Source organism: Bos indicus, chromosome 16 (genome assembly GCF_029378745.1).
Source record: "Bos indicus isolate NIAB-ARS_2022 breed Sahiwal x Tharparkar chromosome 16, NIAB-ARS_B.indTharparkar_mat_pri_1.0, whole genome shotgun sequence".
NCBI classification, from domain to species: Eukaryota; Metazoa; Chordata; class Mammalia; order Artiodactyla; family Bovidae; genus Bos; species Bos indicus.
Genome location: NC_091775.1, coordinates 29,651,453 through 29,656,946, shown reverse-complemented (window position 1 = coordinate 29,656,946; position 5,494 = coordinate 29,651,453). Strand labels below are relative to the sequence as shown.

Here is a 5,494-nt window from a genome sequence, read left to right as displayed (position 1 = left end):
GGGATCTCTTCCAGGACAAATGTCACACTATAGAGCCCTGGAGATGCGATGGGGCTGGGATAGGGTTAAGAGAGCCAGATGCAGCCCCATGTTTTCATCACCTGCAAGAAATCATGGATGGAGTGTGGCCCCAGTGGGCCGAGGAGGAGATTGAGGCAAATCTGGGTGTCAAGATAAAGGCAGTTCGCGCTTACGCTGCACCTACTGTGAGCTGAGCCCTGTCTCATTACATATATTAGCTCACTCTTGGCTATGATTCTAGAAGCAGGTATGATCATTATCGTCTTTACAGAGGCTGGGCCTTGAGCTCAGACAATCCGGCTCCTGATTCTGGAATCTCCACTGTTCTTCCTTAAGCTGCCTCTCAGGACAGAATTAGCGTGAGCTGAGTGTTGGGCTCTGGCTCCGGGAACGTGTACCTCTCAGGGACGAGGCCTAGCCTGCTCCCAGCGGGGGCCAGTCTGCCCCCCTCACCGAAGAGTCTCAGGTCTTCAATCAAGGCAGGCAGTGTCGCGATCTGTCGCTGGCACCACAAGCAGAATCACTCCTGGCACACGTCCTCCTGGTCTGGCCGGTTTTCAAGGGACAGGAGGCTTCGTGAGCTTGTCTGAAACTGTGCCGAGAACGTGGTGAACCCACTCGGCCTGATGGGTGAGGGAATCAGGAGCAGGGGGCCAATGGCTTTTCCTTCTCTGCCGAAGCCTGTGGGCACTTGAAACCAGCCCCAAAGCTCAGGCCTGACTTCATGCCTTCCTGGTCCTGGGGAACAGAGCTTACAGATTCCGGAGAGCACATCTCATTTCGTTTGGATTCCAACACTGAAGTAGCTCCCTCTGCCCATTGAGACAGAGCCCCTTCCTTTTGCTTCTCCAGAAAACCCCGGAGTAACAGCTGTTGTAGATTACTAAGCTGAATCAGCCTGGAAGCTGCTGGTGTGGCCCCACTCACTAGGGGTGTTCAGACAAGGAGACTGCCTGAGCTGGAGCTTCTGGGAGGACTCTGAGCGGTGGCAGGTCTACCTCTGCTGCGTGTTCACTGACTCCTGGGGGAAAACTGACTAGTCACAACCATCCCATGCCAGTTGTCAAGACAGGCCTCAGCAAGCAGGCAGCATGGTGGGAGGCGTCCTGAGTCAGCTGGGAGGGGAAAGCTACCTGAGGGCTGACCTAAGTCAGCGTGTGTCATGCCCTTTCTGGCCTCTGGCATCCTCTGCTTCTTCCTAACGCCTTTTCTCCACCAGGTGCCCTGCGTGGTGTGGACAGCGAGCAGGACGGGAGGACGAGAGCCCCTGCAGAGCGGGCAGCGGTCCCTTCCTCCCACCACACCCGCTGGCTTACATGTCCAGACGCAGGTGACTGCCCCTCCCGGGGGGACGCCACCAGCTCTTTTGTAACGTTTTAAAGCAGCCGTGGAAGTGCCAGATGACAACATTTCCCTTGGAGATTGAGAAATTGTGATTTGGGTGATGGCAGGATTCTGGGACTTGGGACAGGTTGGCTTCCCAGGGGCAGAGAGGGTGAGGTCAACCAGGCCCGCTTCCCAGGTTAGCCAGAGGACCTCGACCCTCTTGTTTTCTATACTGGGGTTGGGTAAAGATTTCATCTGAAAGAGTTCCTTTTCTTCAAAAATGTTGACAGCAGGGGACTTCCTGGGTTGGTCCAGTGGCTAGGACTCTGCACTCCCAATGGAGAGGGCCCAGGTTCGATCCCTGGTCAGGGACCTAGAGTCACACATGCCACAGCTAAGAGTTCACATGTTGCAACTAAAGTTGCTGTGTGCCACAGCGAAGATCGAAGATTTCAAGCGTTGCAATTAAGACCAAGCACAGCCAAATAAATCAGTATTTTTAAATGTTGATAGCGGGACTTCTCTGGTGGTCCAGTGGCTAAGACTCTGTGCTTCCACTGTAGGAGACACAGGTTCAATCCGTGGTCGGGGAACTAAGATGCTGCACGCCATGAGATATGGCCAAAACAGAAAATAAATAAATAAGACTTTTTGAATGTTGGCAGAGCCCTGATGTACATTATCCTCACCCTATTCCTTAGTAGCTGTGAAGAGTTTTGAAAAAGGAAAAAGCAAAGAGGGAGAGATACTCAGTCCCTGGGTGTGAGGAAAGTTGACAAAATCATCTGGGCCACAGCAGGGCACCTGTGAAGGAGTCTCTACACCTCCCTCTAAAAGACACGGATCCTGGCCTAACAGGCTCCTCAAACTCTCTTTTTTGAGGCATATTTATTATTTTAGTTGCTCTTTGTGACCCCATGGACTGTAGCCTTCGTCCATGGAATTCTCTAGACAAGAATATTGGAGTGGGTTGCCATTCCCTCCTCCAGGGGATCTTCCCAACCCAGGGATGAAACCCAGGTCTCCAGCATTGTGGGCAGATTTTTAGCATCTGAGCCATCTCCAAGGCATAGTAAGATCACAATTTGAAATATTAATCCGAGGTAACAATCACATAGAGGAGTCCTACATAATCCAGAGCTTAGAAAAAAATGTGAAATTAAGTCATGAATGCCTTCCAACATAGGAAGCAGCTTCTAGACTCCTCCGGTCCTGACATACCCCAGTGCTGCTTCAGAGTGAAGCCCAAGAGTAAACAGATGCTAATTCGGCTGATTTGTCCTTTTCTCTCTTTTCCTGGGTATTTGAACCTCTGAATACGGAGAAGCAGAAAGGAGCATCTCAACCCATTTAGGTGATGGCCTCCTTTGGAGTGAAATGTGAGGCCAGGGCTCCAGCCTGCTGCAGTCCTGAGAATTCCCAGGAAGGCTTTGTGCTCTGACCTGGATGCCTGTCCAGAGCGCCTTGGCTGGGCTTCCCCTCCCTTGGGGTCATGCAGCTATCAATTCACTGGTAATGTTTCCTTTCACGGCCTTTTTCAAAGTGCCAGGTGAATGCCAAGCGCTAACTTTGCAAGGTTCATTCACCCCCGGGCTGAAGCTTTTCAAGCAGTGTAGGAAGGTTATGTGTTTGCAAACCAGCATAGTAGGGCAGAGTGATTTGGAAGCCATTTCATTTTTGCAGTTCATCAAACTCCTACTCACTGGGAAACTAAAGCAGCGACACGAAACCTCTCTGGAGTTGTGACACCCTATTGTCACTCATTTCATCTCGTCAAACACCCACCCCTCTTAAAAATGCCACGAGGCATGTATTTATTTTTAAGATGAAGGTGAATTAAAATTGGGAAATTACCCAAGAATTTTCTGGCACTCTAGCAAAAAAAAGGTTTACCAGAGATGTTTGGATATCAGAACTAGGGATCAGTACTATATACAGGGAAGCCCTTTGACCAAACTGAGAAGTTGGAGGAATTTTCCTTTGCCGCCTCCCCCCTCCCACCACACAATTCCTTTCCCGTGTGGACATCTCCTCCACAACATACGTGTTCTCTTACCGCCCTGTGCCGCCCTTCAGAGTCCCTCACGCAGGACTGGCCTTTACCAACCCCTTCACCCACTGCTTTCAATATGTCTTCTACTGTTTCTGTCAGCACTTATCTGGTGCCAAAACCTGCAGGTTTCTCTTGTAGGCTAGTTGTTGGGAAAGAAGAACTAATAACTTCTAAGTTCTCTTCCAGCGTGAAAATTTTAGTAGAGTTAATTTTGGTAAAAATGCATCTCTCTCGGGGATAATTGTAATTTAACTAGAGCTAGTATTATACACAAAAAAAATTCATTTCCAGTGGAATTTTAACAGGTAATATTGATAGAAATGGCTGCTGGAGAGTTGAGAGATTAGCCCATTCTAGTCATGCAAACCTTTGCTTTGGAATAGTATAAAAGGCCCTGGATAAGAGTCAGGTGACCCGAGTCTATTTCTGACTGCATCCAACTCAACCAATATTTACTAAGCACCTATGATATTCCTGGCATTAGGCTAGGTCCTGGGAATCCAAAGATGAATGAGACATACTCCGTGTCCTCAGTGCACTTCTAGTCCATTAAGAGGCAGCTAATATCGTGATGAATGTTTCCCCAGCGGTACAGACAAAACACTACGGGAACACCAAGAAAGGATAATTAATTCTGCCTGGAGAAAGCTACAGAGAATTAATGTTTGCATCGGATCTTTAAGGATGAGAAGGACTTCAGCAGACTGAGCAAGAGAGTGAGGACAGTGAGGGAAAAACACTGAAACAAAAGCACGAGGAGGAGGCTACTGGGGTGGGGGTGGGGGTCCAGACATGTGTGACTCAGGAAGGGAAGGGGCAGGGCGACGTGAAAAGCAAGGAATGGGTCAGATTTTGGAAGGGCCGTCAGGAGTGGGAATGTTACTCTGCAGCCTGTGTGGAGCCATGACAAGCTTTTTGAACTTTCCTGGAGAGACCATTCAGGACACTGCCACCTTCTCATAGGCAAGAGGCATGGCAGTTTTACCCAGGGCTATGAGGATGGAGAGGAGGGAAAGAGATGCTCTGAGGATGGAATGACTGCAAACAATTGGCAGCTTAGATGCTTGAGGTCAAGGTGAGGGAGCAGTCATGAGTGACAGATGAGGCTTCCTGCACAGGCTTCTACGTGGTGGCAATGCTAGTAGGTGAAGACAAATGTGGGAAATAATAATGAGCTTGGTTTGGTGCCTGTTGGGTTAACCGACCAGGGTGTGGAGCGAGGGTGGTGACTGGTATTCTTGCAGAGGATTCTTCTGTTGCTCATGATTCAAGTCTTCCTAAGAGGACACCAAGTTCTCTTGGTGTCTGTGCCAGCCACATGTCCACACACATCCATCTTTGATGTGTGATATGTGGCATCTTCTTCCGATGTCATCACGTCTTCTGTCAGTCAGCAGGAATTTTGTGTGCTGGAAGGGAACTTAGAAGGTATTATCTCCTTCGCAAAGCAACAAGCCAATGAGAACCACCTGCACAAGGAGTTGGCATTGGATAAGTGTTAACAAGAGTGTTGGAAGGAGACAGGCGCAAATGTAGACAGGTGCAAACAAGAGCCCTGGGACTGCTGCTACTATTAACCAGAGTCAGGCCAGATGGAAGCTTCTGGAAGCTCAGTTCCCCCTTGAGGACAGACCTGCTTAGCCACTTTCTAGATGTTAATATATGCCCTCTTCCTTTATCTCTTGTTTTCACTTCATCTTTCTTAAGTAATATCCTTGCCTGGGGAACTATCTTTCCAAAGAAAACTTGTGACTTCCTTCTGATTATTTCAGCAGGAACATTGTATAGTGAAAACCAATGTTTATTTATGAGCTAGAACTCTTTTGTGAAGATAAAGTGGTTTGGGAAATGTTTGGACAATTAGAAATACATCTTGAAAATCCTAAAAATGTACATGCTCTTTGACCTGGTAACCGTTCTTTGACTTTACACTAAAGTAATAGTGGATGAGTGTACAAATATGTATGTGTAAAATTATGGATCTTGCTTGTTATAATATTAAAAAAACACTAAGAAATAACCTAAAAGCCCCAAAATAAGAGATTAAGTAAATTGATCACAATTATCCACATTACAGGATTTTATAACAATTAA

The 5,494-nt window shown here is 47.9% G+C and overlaps 1 non-coding gene across 1 annotated transcript; it reads left to right on the top strand.

Moving 5' to 3' along the window:
* Positions 1 to 1,646: 1,646 nt before the first annotated feature.
* On the top strand, positions 1,647 to 1,720 carry TRNAG-CCC (transfer RNA glycine (anticodon CCC)). Its single transcript has one exon. It is a non-coding gene; the product is annotated as a tRNA-Gly (tRNA).
* The last annotated feature ends 3,774 nt before the right edge of the window (positions 1,721 to 5,494 follow it).